This window comes from Rhineura floridana, chromosome 7 (genome assembly GCF_030035675.1).
Source record: "Rhineura floridana isolate rRhiFlo1 chromosome 7, rRhiFlo1.hap2, whole genome shotgun sequence".
In the NCBI taxonomy this organism is placed as follows: Eukaryota; Metazoa; Chordata; class Lepidosauria; order Squamata; family Rhineuridae; genus Rhineura; species Rhineura floridana.
In genome coordinates this window covers 130431572-130451213 of record NC_084486.1, presented here as the reverse complement: position 1 = coordinate 130451213, position 19642 = coordinate 130431572, and the positions used below count along the sequence as shown (strand labels likewise).

The following is a 19642-nucleotide window of genomic DNA, read 5'->3' as shown; positions in this document are numbered from 1 at the left end:
AACGACATGGGGAAATGCAGCCGTGAGGTCCTGAAAGCCAAATTTAGGTTGCTAGATAGGATGCTAGGTAGGATGCTGAAAGCCAGGACCTCCAAGGTGGCTTTCTCTGAAATGCTACCGGTTCCACGTGCAGGACCAGCCAGACAGGCACAGCTTTGCAGTCTCAATGCGTGGATGAGACGATGGTGTCGGGTGGAAGGGTTTGGATTTGTTAGGCACTGGGGAACATTTTGGGACAAGCCGGGCCTGTACAAAAGGGACGGGCTCCACTTGAACCAGAATGGTACCAGACTGCTGGCACTTAACATTAAAAAGGTGGCAGAGCAGCTTTTAAACTGACTGAGGGGGGAAACCCGACAGGAGCTGAGGAAGGTCCGCTTCGGAGTAAACCTACCCCCTGGGATAAAAACCAAAGAAATGATGAAATTTTAAAAGGGGTAGGCCTAGAAGTAGGCATTGTGAGAGCAGGGGCACAGGATATAAATTCAGAAGAGCAAAATTACCACAGGCCAAACCACAAGTGCCAAAGACACTTGAAGAGAGACACTGCTTACAAGCGCCTGTACGCTAATGCTAGGAGCCTCCGAACCAAGATGGGAGAACTGGAGTGCTTGGTCTTAGAGGAGAGCATTGATATAGTGAGCATAACGGAGACCTGGTGGAATGGAGAAAACCAGTGGGATACGGTTATCCCTGGATATAAACTATATCGGAAGGACAGGGAAGGATGTATTGGTGGCGGAGTCGCTCTATACGTGAAAGAAGGCATTGAATCCAGCAAGCTCGAAACCCCAAAAGAGGCGGACTCCTCCACAGAATTGTTGTGGGTGGTGATACCATGCCCCAGGAGGGATTTAATTCTGGGAACGATCTATCGTCCCCCTGATCAAAATGCTCAGGGAGACCTTGAGATGAGATATGAAATTGAGGAAGCATCCAAACTAGGAAATGTGGTAGTAATGGGTGACTTCAACTACCCGGACATAGACTGGCCGCATATGTGTTCCAGTCATGACAAAGAAGCAACATTTCTAGATATTCTAAATGACTATTCCCTAGACCAGTTGGTCATGGAACCGACCAGAGGGACAGCAACCCTGGACTTAATCCTCAGTGGGGACCGGGACCTGGTGCGAGACGTAAGTGTTGTTGAACCGATTGGGAGCAGTGACGATAGTGCTATTAAATTAAACATACATGTAAATGGCCAATTGCCTAGAAAATCCAACACGGTCATATTTGACTTCAAAAGACACAAAAATGAGGGGACTGGTAAAAAGAAAGCTGAAAAACAAAGTCCAGAGGGTCACATCACTCGAAAATGCTAGGAAGTTGTTTAAAAACACTATATTAGAAGCTCAACTGGAGTGCAGATCAGAAAAGGTACCGCCAGGGCCAAGAATATGCCAGCATGGTTAACGAGCAAAGTCAAGGAAGCTCTTAGAGGCAAAAAGTCTTCCTTCAGAAAATGGAAGTCTTGTCCGAATGAAGAAAATAAAAAAGAACACAAACTCTGGCAAAAGAAATGCAAGAAGACAATAAGGGATGCTAAAAAAGAATTTGAGGAGCACATTGCTAAGAACATAAAAACCAACAACAAAAAATTCTATCAATACATTCAAAGCAGGAGACCATCTAGGGAGACAATTGGACCCTTGGATGAGAAGGGAGTCAAAGGTGTACTAAAGAACGATAAGGAGATTGCAGAGAAGCTAAATGAATTCTTTGCATCTGTCTTCACAGTGGAAGATATAGGGCAGATCCCTGAACCTGAACTAACATTTGCAGGAAGGGATTCTGAGGAACTGAGACAAATAGTGGTAACGAGAGAGGAAGTTCTAGGCTTAATGGACAATATAAAAACTGACAAATCACCGGGCCCGGATGGCATCCACCCGAGAGTTCTCAAAGAACTCAAACGTGAAATTGCTGATCTGCTAACTAAAATATGTAACTTGTCTCTCGGGTCCTCCTCCGTGCTTGAGGACTGGAAAGTGGCAAATGTAACGCCAATCTTCAAAAAGGGATCCAGAGGGGATCCCGGAAATTACAGGCCAGTTAGCTTAACTTCTGTCCCTGGAAAACTGGTAGAAAGTATTGTTAAAGCTAGATTAACTAAGCACATAGAAGAACAAGCCTTGCTGAAGCAGAGCCAGCATGGCTTCTGCAAGGGAAAGTCCTGTCTCAGTAACCTATTAGAATTCTTTGAGAGTGTCAACAAGCATATAGATAGAGGTGATCCAGTGGACATAGTGTACTTAGACTTTCAAAAAGTGTTTGACAAGGTACCTCACCAAAGGCTTCTGAGGAAGCTTAGCAGTCATGGAATAAGAGGAGAGGTCCTCTTGTGGATAAGGAATTGGTTAAGAAGCAGAAAGCAGAGAGTAGGAATAAACGGACAGTTCTCCCAATGGAGGGCTGTAGAAAGTGGAGTCCCTCAAGGATCGGTATTGGGACCTGTACTTTTCAACTTGTTCATTAACGACCTAGAATTAGGAGTGAGCAGTGAAGTGGCCAAGTTTGCTGATGACACTAAATTGTTCAGGGTTGTTAAAACAAAAAGAGATTGCGAGGCGCTCCAAAAAGACCTCTCCAAACTGAGTGAATAGGTGGAAAAATGGCAAATGCAATTCAATATAAACAAGTGTAAAATTATGCATATTGGAGCAAAAAATCTGAATTTCACATATACGCTCATGGGGTCTGAACTGGCGGTGACCGACCAGGAGAGAGACCTCGGGGTTGTAGTGGACAGCACGATGAAAATGTCGACCCAGTGTGCGGCAGCTGTGAAAAAGGCAAATTCCATGCTAACGATAATTAGGAAAGGTATTGAAAATAAAACAGCCGATATCATAATGCCATTGTATAAATCTATGGTGCGGCCACATTTGGAATACTGTGTACAGTTCTGGTTGCCTCATCTCAAAAAGGTTATTATAGAGCTGGAACAGGTTCAGAAGAGGGCAACCAGAATGATCAAGGGGATGGAGCGACTCCCTTACAAGGAAAGGTTGCAGCATTTGGGGCTTTTTAGTTTAGAGAAAAGGCGGGTCAGAGGAGACATGATAGAAGTGTATAAAATTATGCATGGCATTGAGAAAGTGGATAGAGAAAAGTTCTTTTTCCTCTCTCATAATACTAGAACTCGTGGACATTCAAAGAAGCTGAATGTTGGAAGATTCAGGACAGACAAAAGGAAGTACTTCTTTACTCAGCGCATAGCTAAACTATGGAATTTGCTCCCACAAGATGCAGTAATGGCCACCAGCTTGGATGGCTTTAAAAGAAGATTAGACAAATTCATGGAGGACAGGGCTATCAATGGCTACTAGCCATGATGGCTGTGCTCTGCCACCCTAGTCAGAGGCAGCATGCTTCTGAAAACCAGTTGCCAGAAGCTTCAGGAGGGGAGAGTGTTCTTGCACTCGGGTCCTGCTTGCGGGCTTCCCCCAGGCACCTGGCTGGCCACTGTGAGAACAGGATGCTGGACTAGATGGGCCACTAGCCTGATCCAGCAGGCTCTTCTTATGTTCTTATGTTCTTATGAACGGTTTCAGTTGATGCAGCCTGATGACGTAGACAAGGTACTTGCAATGATGCGGCCAGCAACGTGTCCTCTCGACCCTTGCCCTTCTTGGCTTATTAAAACTTGCCGAGGGGGGTTGACCGAGTGGATCCAGGGTGTGGTCAATGCATCATTGCAAGAGGGAGTGGTTCTAGCCACCCTGAAGGAGGCGGTGATCCGACTGCTCCTGATAAAGCTCACCCCGGACCCATTGGTCTGTGACAATTACCAACAGGTCGCAAATACCCCCTTCTTAGGGAAGGTGCTTGGGAGGGTTGTGGCACAGCCATTGCAAGTACTCTTGGATCAAACAGAATATCTTGACCCATTCCACTCCGGGCTCAGACCTGGTTATGGGACTGAATCAGCCTTGGTCGCCCTGACGGATAACCTTTATCAGGAGAACAGGGGTGTGTGACCCTCTTGCTTGATCTTTCAGCGGCTTTTGATACCATTAACCATGGTATCCTGGGCCAACTTGGTGAGATGGGTATCAGAGGCACTGTTTTACAGTGGTTCTGATCCTATCTCCAAAGGTTTTCAGAGAATAACACTGGGTGATTGCTTTTTGGCCCTCTGGCAGTTGTGCTGTGGGGTGTCACAGGGTACCATTTTGTCCCCCATGCTGTTTAACTATATGAAGCCCCTGGGAGCAGTCATCAGGAGATTTGGGGTAAGGTGTCAGCATTATGCTGATGATACCCAGCTCTGTTTCTCTGTAACAGCTGAATCGGGACAGGCCATGCAAGTCATGGACCATTGCCTGTACTCAGTGGTGGGCTGGATGAGGGCCAGTAAACTGAGTCTGAATCCAAGCAAGACAGAGGTGCTGTGGGTTGGTGGTTCCAGAGTTCAGATAATTGGTCAGTTGCCTGCTTTGGATGGGGTCGTACTTTCTCTGAAAGAACAGGTCCATAGTCTGGGGGTACTCCTGGATATCTCTTTGTCACTAGAGACCCAGGTGACCTCCGTAACTAGGAGTGCCTTTTACCAGCTTCGGCAGGTAAGACAGGATAGACTGACCACTGTTGTCCATGCATTGGTAACCTCCAGGCTGGATTACTGTAATGTGCTCTATGTGGGGCTGCCCTTGAGGTTGGTCCGGAAGCTGCAGTTGGTGCAAAATGTGGTCACAAGACTGCTCACTGGGGCACGGTATCACCAACATGTCACCCCGCTGCTGAAAGAATTGCACTGGCTGCCCATTTGCTACTGGGCCAAGTTGTAGTTTTAGTGTACAAAGCCCTATACTGGGCGGTGGCACCTACCCTTTGGAATTCCCTCCCCTTAAATATTAGACAGGCTCCATCTCTGTTATCTCTTCCGTGCCTATTGAAGACCTTCCTCTTTCAACAAGCCGTTTAGGTTGAGACCTTATCCCATTCTGTGTCTGTGTTGGCATTGCTTTTTAATATTTTTGTAAACCTTTTTTTAAAAAAAAAAAACAGCAACAACCCAGTGTTTTCAATCATTTTTTTCTTTTTTTCTTTTTTAAGATGTCTTCAAAGCTTTTTTTAAAACTTTTTAAAAGATGTTTTGTTTTAATGTATTTTAAAGTCTGTTTTTATGATGTTCTAAAGTGTTTTAGTACTTTTGTTTGCCGTCCTGGGCTCCGGCTGGGAGGAAGGGCTGGATATAAATTAAATAATAAATAAGTAAAAGTGTTATATACCTGTGGCAGTTTGCCCACACAAGTAGCACTAGCTGCAGCCTCTGAACCAACCTCAAGTCTCACATAGACCACACTGCAGTAATCTAACTGAGATTACCAGTGCCTGGAAATCTGATCAAACAACCCCAATCCAGAAATGGCTGTAGATGTTTTACCAAATGAAATTGGTAAAAGGCACTCCTAGCCACCAAGGACACTTGCACCTCTAGTAACAGAGAGGGATCCAGTAGTGCCCTCAATCTATATACTTGCCCCTGGTATACATTTGGTGAGGTCTCTGCCAGTTCTTTAGCTTCCTAGGGACAGAAGAAAGGTCTGCAGAGTTCACTCTGCTGTCTTATTAACAGAGCGACAGCTGATGAAAGATAGACTGTGCAAATTAGAACGAAAATGAATTTAAATAAAACAACATTGTAGCCAACTTAAAGGCAGGATCTCTCTAGGGCAAATGAGGTTAAAACAAGTCTTTGGAGAATGACCATTAATCATTTGGAACTTGTGCCTTGAATGGTCATGAAATCAGTTTCTTTGAATTATGTGATTACAGAGATCAAGGAGTTCATTAATGCTTCTGATAAATGCCTTCTGCCTCCATTAAGGAGTGCAGTAGGTCTTCAGCTGTCATACTCTCTAGCTAGCCTTCTCCAAGAGAACACAACCCACACTCTTGTCACACATCAAAGTCCCTTCTCTCTGCAGAAAAGATCAGCTGAATGATTTTTTCTTACACCTGCAGTTTTTAATAGGAAATCTCTTGGTGCAACCAGCTGTAATTAGTCACAGATGTGAACATATAAAACCACCTTACTCTGAATCACACCATAGGCCCATTAAGATTGGTATAGCCTACTCTGTTTTTCATACCCTAGCTAGCTGGAGATCCTGATGACTTAATATGGATCTGTTTGTATATAGAATGTTCAGCCTTCCACAACCTGCTGCCTTCCAATTGTTTGAACTACAACCCTAACTGTCTCTGACCATTGGCCATGGTGACTGGGGCTGGTGAGAACTGTAGTCCAAAACATCTGGAACACATCAACTTAGGGAAGGCAGAAGAATGTGCTCTACCACTGAGCTACGGTCATAGGAACTTAGGAAGCTGTCTTATAGATTGGTTTATCTAGTTCAGTATTATGGCTGCCTATTAGCTACCATGCTAAGTTTAAGGTGCTGGTTTTGGTCTACAAACCCTATATAGCTTGGGACCAGGATACCTTACCCCTTATATACCTAGTCGATCACTGTACTCTGCAGGTGAGGGCCTCCTGCAGATAACATCTTATCAGGAGGTCCATTCCGCACAGCATAGGAAGTGGACCTTTAGTGTAGTGGCACCTACATTTTGGAATTCCCTCCCCTTAAATATTAGACAGGTGCCATCTATGTTATCTTTTCAGTGCATATTTAAGACCTTCCTCTTTCAACAAGCCTTTTAGGTAGAGACATTTTCCCAGTTTGCGTCTGTTTTGGAACTATTTTTTAATGCCTTTTGAAAGCGTTTTATTTAAATGTGTTTTAAAAGGTTTTTTTAAAAAAATGTTTTTAAAGATGTTTTGTTTTAATATATTTTATATATTAAGTTATAAATATATTTCCTGGACATCAGGAAAAGCTTCGTAACTGTTAGACCCATACGACAATGGAACCAATTACCTAGAGAGGTAGTGGGCTCTCCGACACTGGAGGCATTCAAGAGGCAGCTGGACGGCCATTTGTTGGGAATGTTAATTTGGATTCCTGCATTGAGCAGGGGGTTGGACTTGATGACCTTATAGGCCCATTTCAACTCTACTATTCTATGATTCTATGAAAGTCAGTTTTTATGATGTTTTAGAGTTTTTTTAATGCTTTCGTTTGCCGCCCTGGGCTTCTACTGGGAGGAAGGTGGGGATATAAATAAATACATAAATAAATAAAATCTACACTGACTAGATTTAACTCTCTATGGTTTCAGACCTGAAGTCTTTCCCAGGCCTACCTGGACACACCAGTGATTGAACCTGGGGCCTTCTTTGTACAAAGCAGATAATCTACCAATGAGCCATGGATCTTCTCTTTCTCATTCCTTCTGTAATTTTGATTCTGGCTACTGTCATAAGTATTAAATAACCCGAATATCTGTTCATTAATAGGGGATGGACTGAGGGAAAATTATTGGAGACTCCTGTCAGTGTGTTTACATTTATCTGAGCTCCAGAAAGAGACTTGCTCCCCTTACCAACCCATACCACTATGGTAGTGCATTGCAGCCCTAACACTCTTGCGTTTTGCAATCTATGTTTTTTTGTGGATTTGCTTTCGATGCAAACTCCTTAAGAGGACTTTTAAGTAAAAATGAAGTAAATAATTCTGAAACCAAACCATTCAGGTCTAAATATAGTCATGTTCACATGTACCATTCAAAGAGTGTACAAACTGTGTATTGTTGTTGCTGTTGTTAATTCAATTTATATCCTGCCCTTCCTCCCAGTAGGAGCCCAGGGCAGTGAACAAAAACACTAAGGACACTATAAAACATAATAAAACAGACATTAAAATATATTAAAACAAAATGTTCTACGTTGTGCAGAATGGACCTCCTGATAAGATGGTATCTGCAGGAGGCCCTCATCTCCAGAGTGTAGTGATTGACTGGGTATATATGCGGTAAGATGATCTTTCAGGTATCCCAGTTCCAAGCTGTATAGTTTAGTTTAGTTTAGTTTAGTTTAATTTCATTTATAAACCGCCCATAACCAATGGCTCCCTGGGCGGTGTACAACATAAGATAATACAATAAATCAACAAAAATAACGAAATATAAAAAATACAGATACATAATAAAAATAATGTAATATTAAGATCATTAAGCCTGTATAGGGCTTCGTACACCAAAACTAGAACCTGGAATTTAGCCTGGTAGCTAATGGGCAGCCAGTACAATTCTTTCAGTAGTGGGGTGACATACTGGCAATACCCTGCCCCAGTGAGCAGTCATGCTGCCACATTTTGCACCAGCTGCAGTTTCCAGAGCAACCTTAAGGGCAGCCCCAAATAGAGTGCATTGCAGTAATCCAGCCTGGCGGTTACCAGTGCATGGTTATCCTAGTCTAGAAATGGCCACAGCTGTCTTACCAACTGAAACTGATAAAAGGCACTCCTAGCCACTGAGATCCCCTGGGCCTCTATCTCTCATTCAAATCTTCACCGAGGTTGGATGTAGAAACCCTATCCAAGTGTCTGGAGTCGGTGAGTGACTGGATGGGAAGGAATAAGCTGAAGCTGAACCCTGACAAAACCGAGGTACTGTTTGTGGGAGACAAGGGAAGGTTGGGGGATGTTGACCTGGTGCTCAGTGGGGTACAATTGCCCCTGAAAGACCAGGTCCGCAGCCTGGGGGTCATTCTTGACTCCCAGCTGTCCATGGAGGCTCAGGTCTGGCTGTGAGCCGGGCAGCACTGTATCAACTCCATCTGATATGGAGGCTGCGCCCCTACCTTCCCAACCATCTGCTCCCATTTGTGGTACATGCCCTGGTCTCCTCTCGCCTAGACTACTGTAATGCGCTCTACGTGGGGTTACCCTTGAAAATGGTCCAGAAGCTGCAACTGGTACAGAATGCGGTGGCTCACCTGATTAAAGGCAGCTGCTGGCGAGATCACATCACTCCAGTGCTGAAGGAGTTGCACTGGTTACCGGTTGTTTTCCAGGCCCAATTCAAGATGTTGGTTCTGACCTTTAAAACCCTATACGATTTCAGCCCAGTCTATCTGAAGGAGCGCCTCCAACATCATCAGGGATGCCGCTCAACAAGATCAGCCTCAAAAGGCCTTCTCTCTATCCCACCAGTTAAAACAGCTAGACTGGTGAGAACTAGGGAGAGGGCTTTTTCAATTGTGGCCCCCACTTTATGGAATTCCCTCCCAAATGATCTCCTCCATACTCCCTCTATGATGAGCTTCCGCCGGGCCTTGAAGACCTGGCTCTTCAGGCAGGCTTTTGGAGTGGGTTAGGTTTTATTATTATTGTTGAGATTTTTAATATTTTAATGTATTTGTATGTTTTTATTTTGTATGTCGTCCAGAGTGGCTGGACAGCCAGCCAGACGGGTGACTAATAAATTTAATAAATAAATAAATAAATAAATAAATAAATAAATAAATAAATAAATAAATAATAGTGACAAAGAGGGATAAAGAACCCCCCCCCAGACTATGGACCTACTCTTTCAGAGGGAGTATGACCCCATCCAAAGCAGGCAACTGACCAATTATCTGAACTCGGGAACCACCATCCCACAGTGCCTCTGTCTTGCTAGGATTCATGCTCAGTTTATTGGCCCTCATCCAGCACACTATCAAGTCCAGGCAGTGGTCCAGGTCTTGCATGGCATCTCCCGATTCAGATGTTACAGAGAAATAGAGCTGGGTATCATTAGCGTACTGCTGACACCTCACCCCAAATCTCCTGATGACCACTCCCAAGGGCTTCATATAGATGTTAAACAGCATGGGAGGACAAAATGGTACCCTGCTGCACCCCACAGCACAAGTGCCAGAGGGCCAAAATGCTCTTCTCTGAATATGACCCTGGAGGTAGGATCGGAACCACTGTAAAACAGTGACATCAATACCCATCGCAACAAGGTGAACAACTTTACTCTCAAAGTGCTTTACAAACAATTCACAGTGAGCCTCTGAAGGGTCTAAAACTCCATTTCCTGGAGTCGATGTCAACAGCCCCCTGATCATACGGAAAAGTTCCACTGGACAGCTACTTGAGGATGTCATGGTGGCAGAGAAATGGGCCTTCTTTGCAGCCCTCACCACCACACAGTAGGCACGATTATAATGTTTTACTCATGCCCAATTGCACTCTAGCCATCGTCCTGCTTGTTTCATTGCCCTTAGTTCACTGGTATAACAAGGTGCAAACTGGGCTCCAAATGCCAGAGAGGGCAGTCAGGGGCAATAGTGTCAAGAGCACAACACCCCTCATTGTTCCACAGTGTGACAAGGGCTCCAACAAGGTCACCTGCTCTCTCTACTGGGAAATCCCCCAGGACATTCAGGAATCCAGTGGATTCCATTAGTCTCTGGGGACAGACCATCTTAATCTGTCCACCATCCCCGCAGGGTAGGATTGGAGTCATGAGTTTAAACTTCACCAAGAGTGGTCTGACTGTGACAATGCGGTGACATCCACCCCCCATCTCCAGACCACCCCTTCCTCCATCTGGAGCAACATGTTACACAAAGTTGTGTTGCACAAATCAAGCAGTGTATCTTCTTTCACATAAACACTTGTACTTGTATTCTGTGTAATGTGTGAAGAGGAATGGAAGGAACTGTCAATTTGTCTCTCTCATTTTTCCAATTTTAAGTTCAAATCTCCACATTTCCACACTGGTTTGTATGTTTCTTTTTAAAGTCCTAGGTTAACTGGAGTTTCTTCTAATAAACACATTTCTGCCTGCAGTTTTGACTAATGAACATACTTTTGCAAGAGATTTTCCCTAATATAATGCATTTGTGCATGTAATTTCCACTAACATATTCATTTCTATCCACACTTTCCCCTAATATATGCATTTTTTGGTCTACATTGTTTGGTTGGGGAATTGCATTGCAAAGTTCAGATAAGTGCTAATTCTGAAGGATGGCTATGTTTTGGTTCGTGCATTGCTTCAGAAAGTGTGGATTTGATAGATTCACCCTTTCATGTGAAATGAGTTGAACCTCTCCATCTCTACGTGCGAACCAGCCTCAAGTTATGGACCTGTCCTGAACTGAAAACAAAACACAGGTCTATCTTGATGCTGATTCAGTGATCTGGAATCATGCACATTATCCACATTGAGCAGAATGGGAGTTGCCCATAGGCACTACTGTACTCTGGCATTTCTACCATTCATTTCAATGGGACTTGGCTTGTGAAAGTGAGCTTCCTAGTGGATTGTGTCCATTATTTCTGTATTGGCCTAATTGCTGTTCTCTTCAGTGGTACCTGCAAATAACCTATCAAATGAATTGCATATCTACCAGTTTTCACCTTTGCATATTCCTTTAGTTGTTGGGTAGAGTTTTATTTATTTATTTATATCCTGCACTTCCTCCCAGCAGGAGCCCAGGGGGCAAACAAAAGCACTGAAAACACTTTAAAACCTCATAAAAACAGACTTTAATTACATTAAAACAAAACATCTTTAAACCCTCTTTTTTAAAAAAGCTTTCAAAACATTTTCTAAAAAAAGATTAATTTAAAAAAAGGTTTAAGAACATATTAAAAAGCAATTCCAACACAGACACAGTCTGGGATAGGTCTCGACTTAAAAGGCTTGTCGAAAGAGTTGCCCTAAAAGTCTTCCTGAAGCAACATTTGTGGGTTCTTCCTTAGGTAAAATAGCAAGGAAAGCCAAAAGGGTCTAGTACAGCCTTTCCCAACCTTGGTTCCCCAGATGTTGTTGGACTACAATCCCCATCAGCCCCAGTCAGCATGACCAATGGTCAGGAATTATGGCAATTGTAATCCAGCAACATCTGGGGATCCAAGGTTAGGAAAGGCTAATCTAGTAGAATTTCTCAGTGGGACATGCCTGTCTAAGTGGCCATTTGTTTGTTGCTTAAGCATCCCTCAGGTTTAGGTTTTAGCACAAATATTTATAAATATTAAGACTTTAGGGTGCTTCAGTCAGTTTAATCAGATGTCCATACGTTATCAGGCCAAGTTCAAGGTTCTTCTGTTCATTTACAAGGGCCTTGACAACATGGGACCAGGATAGTAAGCACAGATAGTAAAAGGGTTGGCTAGAACCTTTCTTTTTGGTGTGCTGCTCTGGGAACATGTAAATAGATGACTTCCTCACCTGCAGCATGAGGTAGAGTGCAGGATTTTAGTCCATTGTAACATCCCAGGATTGTGCCACCTCATTCTGTCGCTCACCTTCAAACCTAGTCTATACCTGCAGTAGAATAAATTCACTAGTAGGCAAAAAAACCCACCACCCTTGAGATTTAAGAACATACCTATAGCCAACAGATATTTCTAAATAGCAGGGAAATTTGGCAGCTATAGTGAATGCACCAGGGGAGTAGGAGACCTGACCTCCTCACTGAGATACTGTACTGCCCTACAAAATTGTCAAAATGCAAACACAATTTGGGTTGGTCTTTCACAGTCCAATCTACTTCCTGTGTAGCTTGGAATTTGGTAACATGTGCCTCTGAGCATATGGTGAATGGTGGCAACACCTGCAATCAGTCGAAATAACAGAAACAAGACATGTGCTGTGCTGATCTTGTTTTTGCAGGGAATTAGTGAATTTTTCTGCTTTTTAATCCAGGAAGTAAGAAATCGGATTCTGTGTAAATTAGCTGAGAATGGATTGACCATTTGCATGCTTATTGAGTTCAATGGGATTTATTTATTTATTTATTTATTTTAATTTTTATACCGCCTCATAGCCGAAGCTCTCTGGGCAGTGTACATCAAGATAAAAAACATTTCATATACAATTTAAAACCACATGATCAACATGATCAACAATAAGGACATACAACAACTAAAAAGTTAAAACATAATTAAATCCATACTGAAATGCCAATAAATAGACAATACAAAATACCAAAATACAAAGTGTTTCAATACAAAACTAAAATACTCCCCTGCAATCATGCTTAGGATAGGTGAAACTGACCATGGGGGGAGGGGGAGGGGTTGGAGGGCAGGTTTGATCATTTTCATGCTTATTGAGTTCAGTGGGATTTACTCCAGTGCTATCATGCTTAGGATACGTGAAACTGACCTGGGGGAGGGGGGAGGGGAGGGAAAGAGAGTAGGGGAGGGGAAAGAGAGGGGGATGAGGAGGGGAGAGGGGTGGAGATTGGGTCGGTGGGCATTAGGCAGAAGGAAAGCCCCTTTCCTTTCCAAAAGGAAAACACTGTGTACAGTATCATTTTTTCAAAGGTTTTCCCCACATTTTTATTCTGCAGCAGGCACATGTAGTCTCCCACCCAAATTTTAACCAAAGTTGTCACTGGCTTTTAGAACACTGGCAGTTGATTCTTACTGAGCATGCCTATGCTCTCATAGACTCCAATGTTAATTTTCTTAAATTAATTAAAAGTCAGCCATGCATTTTTTTAACTTTAAAACTGCAGAAGCTGAAGGTGAGAGTCTGGGGCAAAGTCAATAACTGGATTATAGGTACTCTGTGAACATGTCTGATTTTTAATTAATTTCAACATATTATTTATTTTATTTATTCATTAGATTTATATCCCGCCCCTCCCAGTAGGAGCCCAGGGCAGCAAACAAAAGCACTAAAAACACTTTAAAACACCATAAAAACAGACTCTAAAATACATTAAATAAAACATCTTCAAAAACATTTTTTTAAAAAAGCTTTAAAACATTTTTTTTAAAAAAAATAAAAAATAAAAACATATTAAAAAGCAATTCCAACACAGACACAGACTGGGATAAGGTCTCAACTTAAAAGGTTTCTTGAGAGAGGAAAGTCTTCAGTAGGTGCCAAAAAGATAACAGAGATGGCTCCTGTCTAATATTTAAGGGAAGGGAATTCCAAAGGGTAAGTGCCACTACACTAAAGGTCCATTTCCTACGTTGTGCGGAATGGACCTCCTGATAAGATGGTATCTGTAGGAGGCCCTCACCTGCAGAGTGCAGTAATTGATTGGGTATATCAGAGATTAGATGGTTTTTCAGGTATCCTGGTCCCAAGCTGTATAGGGCTTTGTACACCAAAACTAGAACCTTTAACTTAGCCTGGTAGCTAATAGGTATCCAGTGCAATACTTTCAGTAGCAGGGTGACATGTTGGTGATACCCTGCCCCAGAGAGTGATCTCACTGCTGCATTTTGTACCAGCTACTGACAGAAACAAGACCAACAGGGGTCTGGATTTTTTTCTCTCTTGTTTTATTTATTTATTACATTTGTACATCTCCTTTCTTTTCATGATATAAAACCAAGGCGGCTTACATATGTTTCCCAGGTGGTCTCACATCCAGGCACTGACCAGACCTGACCCTGCTTAGCTTCAACAGGGATCTGGCCTTATGTGCCTTCAGACCATAGCCTGGGACCATAGCCTTTTACACTTTGAAATATAGATTCTCTTTGAGTGTTTTGTGTATCGGCACAAAAATTTAGCGGGCTGTTAAGCAAGTGTTTCTGAGTTCAGGATTATAAGTTTTGTAAGATTTTGTTTTCAAATGAGTTTAAGGAAAGCAGCAAAATGGCACGGGGGTATTTTCAGTTTAACATTGCGGAATGCAAAAAATCCATGCTGGCTATTGTATACAGCCATCTGTATCGTTTATACTGTATATTGGAAAAGTCATAGGGTGGGAGATTGGACTGTTTCTGTTAGAAGTGCAGGTGAAAGATTACATTTTTGGCAGATATTGTACTCCCAAGAAATAGAAAATGAGCATAGCAGGGAGCAGGCTGACCTATGACCTTTTCACTGTTGTGTGCGTTATCTATAGGGAGATTCTTACACAGAGGTGCATTCAATGGAATCCCCATCTGCAGCCTGAAATGATACAATCCATTCTACCACTTCAGGATTCTAGTAATTTCATGCTGGTTCATGTGTAGCCTAGGCCTCACTCCACAGTAATTTTGCATAGTATTCCAGCTTTATTGATTAATAAATTGTTTGCTCAGTAGGACAAAGGTGATTAATCAACAAAAAATCCTTCATCAGCTCAAATAGTTTTTTTTATTTTTATATGACTTCAAGATTATTATGATTTATGGCAACCTTATGAATCAGCTACCTCCAGTAGCATCTCTTATAAACCACCCTGTTCAGATCTTGTAAGTTCAGGTTTATGGCTTCCTTTATGTAATCAATCCATCTCTTGTTTGGCCTTCCTCTTTTTCTACTCCCTTCTGTTTTCCCTATCATTATTATCTTTTCTAATGAATCATGTCTTCTCATGATGTGTCCAAAGTATGATAAACTCAGTTTCATCATTTTAGTTTCTAGTGATAGTTCTGGTTTAATTTGTCCTAACACCTAATTATTTGGGGGGGTTTTGCAGTCCATGGTATGCGCAAAGCTCTCCTCCGACACCACATTTCAAATGAGTTGATTTTTTAAAAGTATTAATACATATCAACATTTAGACCATGGTGTCCATTCTAAAATTAGAAGGATAACACTTCCAGAACTACAGCCGGACGTTCCAGCATCAAGTTACATTTGTATAACATTTGTTTACATACTGTTTAAAAAAAGATAGTTCTCCTCAAACCCCACTATACAATTTTGCTTGGATGAGCAGTGATATCTCTACTGGTCTTGGCAATGCAGCCTGAACTGTGCAATCTGTTTTCCAAAGAAGATTGAAAATATCACACTTCAGTGTCTTCTGAGTTCTCACCACCTGCACATCTTTTTTCTCTCCTCCTTTTTCTTCACTGTTTTCCTTGGCAACTAGTAAGCACATTTCATTTCATTTTTCCCCCTCATTATAACCTTAAAATAAAAATGAGACAGCTGTCTCCTGGGCATCTGGAAAACCAGAAGGGGGTGCTCATAGCCAGTGGAAGCCATTCTGTCCCATGGTAATGGTGCAAATTACTTCTGTGGTGGTGCACATTTGCTCTCTGTCTTTTGCCCTCCCCAAGCTTCCCTCTCACCTCACAGCTTCCAGCCATAATCTAAAATGAGATCAGTCTTTGTTATAGAGAAATGGCCATTTCCCACCTTCACCTCCCCACCCCCACCTCCTGGCTGCAGATTGGTTGACATGTCAGTCTATTTATGTCCTTTTGGCTAGGATTACACTAATGCTGGACAAGGCTCCTCAGAATTATACTCTGTACAGCCAATTATACTCTGTACAGGGATCAAACAGGCTTATGCCAGACTAGAGGCAGAAAGCAAACATAGACAGGGAGCTCATTGCAACACTTTTTAAAATTGTTGTTTACTAAGCAAGAGCAAGCATTACAAAAGGTGAAAACTAGCGCCTACAGATCCTAATAAGCTCTCTCTTCATTGCACAGGACAGAATGATACACTCTGGAGTTTCTTTCAAGAACATGACATGATTCGTAGAAGAATGAATCACTTAGTTGATACCAGATCTTACTCCCAACAAGGGGGAGGGTAAAAAAAGAGTTTTCTCAGATTGTGATAAGGCCTGCAATTGACCAAAATGCTCACTGTTAGGGTCAGGATGGACAAATATCTCCAACTCAGATTCCCCCAGCTTCTCACTACTCCCCCCAATCTTAAATTCAGCTGGCCACATTTCCACATCAGTTTGCCATTTTTTGTTAAGTCCTCATGAAAATCCAACACCATTTTAGTGTGCAGTTACCCCAATACACAGTTTTTGGTATGCAATTTTGCAGAACATTTTCCCTAATAAACACTAATGTTTATTACCATTTTCCCTAATAAAATGCATTTTGGTATATACACCATCATGGCCTCAACTTTCCTGCTGTCTTTTCATGCTCATTTGCTATCAAAAGCTGCCCTTTCCTTTAACGATTGTCCTATCCATGCTGGTTGGGACAGCGAGTATGCCACATATAACATGTGAAGATTCCTTATATTAAGTCAATTGGTTCATCTAGTTTATTATGGCCTACTCTGACTGACAATGGCTGTGAAAAGAAAGCCTCAGGCAGAGTTATTTCCTGCTACTGTAGGATTGCCAAAATGCAAAGCTGGAGAACATTCATATACCTTAAAAATGGAGAGCCCACCGACAGGTTCTCCTGCCTAGTCCTTGCCTAGCCTTGAGATCCATCGGCCTTCCCCTTGTTGCTCTGTTGCATCCCTGGAGTCCTGGTCAATTACAGTGGGTTAGGGAGAGGGATTGGCAAGAAATCTGATTCAGTTTGCATTTCAATGTGAACCTGCCTCATTTACCTTTTCTGAGCAAATAACTACATCCATCATTCAAAATTTGCACTGCCTGGAATTTTGCAAGGCAATCATCCAGCCAAGCAATGTGTACAAAAATGCATACAGTAAGGAAAAGTGTGCATTATATGAGGGTAAATGTAGTTTGCAAAAATGTGTATGTTAGAAGAAATTTGCACTAAAATGCTGATGAATTTTTATAAGGACTTTTTTGTTTTTAAAAAATTGCAAACTGGTGTGGAAATGTAGGCAACTGAACTAAAGATTGGAAAAATGAGACATTGAGAGAAACCCAAACTCACAGATTGGACCATTCCTAGTTCAGAAGGGGTGGGCAATGGAGCTGGGGAGGGACAGCCAAGAGGAGCTACAGTAGACTGAATGCTCTCTGGCTGGGAATGACAAAGGCAAAGTGGGATCTTCTGCATGTAAAACATGTGGTCTGCCATTGAGCTATGGCTGCTTCCCCTATGTTATCATTTTGTATTATTTCTGCATTCAGCATAATGCCATTGCCTACTATAAGTATTAGCAGTTATTCATCAAAGTAGTAATAGCACACATATTAAAGGTTCAATCCAGCCAAAGTTAAGCACTTTGAAGTCCATCGTATCAGTGGGAGAGTTCAACATTTAAGTCCTTTCCATCAAAACAGCAGGACATTGTGACCTTGCCAACCTATATTTTTAATTCTAAGATGAAAAACAATGTAAACGTGTTTTTTTTACAAAGAAGGAGAAATGCAAAACTTTAGGGATCATCACTTTTTTGCTGCATCTTTAAAGAGGGGAGAACAATTTCAAACAGGGAAATGTGCTGCTGAGCAAGTAGTTGCATAAAAGAAGTTTCTTGATCTCACGCAAGAATCCTGATTTGTGAGTGAGCTCAATGTCTATGCTAAGTAGCAGTGTGTTTTTAAAACAGTGCATTACTTTAAGGAATGCATTTAATTCAAAGCAGCCTGATAATAATGTAACAGCCTACATATTTTAATGTCAGCATGTGAAACTTTCATTAGCCTTGTGGAAAGGGACAAACCTGGTAAGCAGTTATTTCACAGCAATAAGCTGACGTAGAGATGAGCCTGTCCCCAGATTGTCTGTCGGAACAATTAAATCCATTTCAGTGTATAGGCATCAGTAAAAATTCCTCCAAATGCTGTTCACAGTGGCATTTATTATTTATACAAGGATATAAATCCACATGGTGCTTTCCTATCCCAAAGCTTTTCATATGCTCTAATGCTGACAAAGTCACAATTCAAGGAAGACAAGTCAACAGGAGACAATATGAAGGACAAGAGTTTAGTCCAGATATTGCAGAGAGATTAATCAACGGGAAAGGAGCTGGCTTTCCCACAGCCTTCAGAGGGAGGGAGGGAGGGGAGGGAAGAAGATAATGGGACCATGTTTTCAAGTCATAGGAAGCTAAAGTTTGTTGTTGTTATATGCCTTCAAGTCCATTAGACTTATGGTGACCCTTTGAATATTTTATATTATATATATATATATATATATATTCATAGGGTTTTCATAGTAAGAGGTAGTCAGCGGTGGTTTACCTTGCCTTCCTCTAACCCTGCAACTCCCGGTATTCCCAGGCGGTCTCCCATCCAAGTACTAACCAGGCCTGACCCTGCTTAGCTTCCGAGATCAGAGAAGATTGGTCATATTCAGGGTAGTATGGCCGTAGGTGGAAGCTAAAGTATGCCACTGCATTTTAGAAAGTATAAAAGTTATGCAGTCAGAGGAAGATGCCTTTTCCCAGGTCAAATCATGTGTCCATCGAGCCCAGTTTTGTGTATTCCAATGGGCACCAGTGCCTCATGCTCTCAGGCAGACAAGATCCTATGACATCCGACCTGCTCCTTTTAACTGGAAAACTCAAGGACTGAACCTGGGACCTTCTCTGCCACTGAGCTAACTTGGGATGAGTGGCTACTGAATTTTTGCCTAAAGTCACATTCAAAACACTTTGTGAGGTCCTCTTTAGAATATGTATAGAGGTATCTCTTGCTTCCTTAGATTGTCACCAGCTTTTGCCTAAATAAATAAATAAACTAGTGTCTTAGTGGTTTCCATGTTAATGTATTTCTTCCTTTCCTACTTGTCACACATGTCATTCCTGTTTGGGGAGAAGGACTTCAGAGAGCCTCCTCTCCAGCAGAAATGTCAGTGTCCTGATGGGATTCTGAGAGTGGTAGTCTTACGTTCCTAGTCCATGGTGGGAAAAGATGCTCTTTCAGTCCTGGGGACTGTCTTCCAACACTACTTTCCTCTGCTCTGCCCCAGGGTAAGTTTAGTTTTTGGCACAGATGAAAGGAGAAGCAGCAGCTCTCAGGATCAAAGTGAGCAGCTCTGCCCTGCTCACAGCCAGCTGCTGTCAGGGACCAGGAGTTGGATCCTTCTTTATCAAGCAGTGGAGCCAAAGACTCTGAACCTGAAGGGGAAGGGCATGCAGGACCAGCCTCAGAGGTGTTGCTGCCAGATGAACCTGTGAGGCCAGT

At 42.4% G+C, this 19642-nt stretch overlaps 1 pseudogene; it reads right to left on the bottom strand.

The window, feature by feature from the left end:
• Positions 1-18711: 18711 nt before the first annotated feature.
• LOC133389797 (5S ribosomal RNA) lies at positions 18712-18830 on the bottom strand (annotated as a pseudogene).
• Positions 18831-19642: the final 812 nt, after the last annotated feature.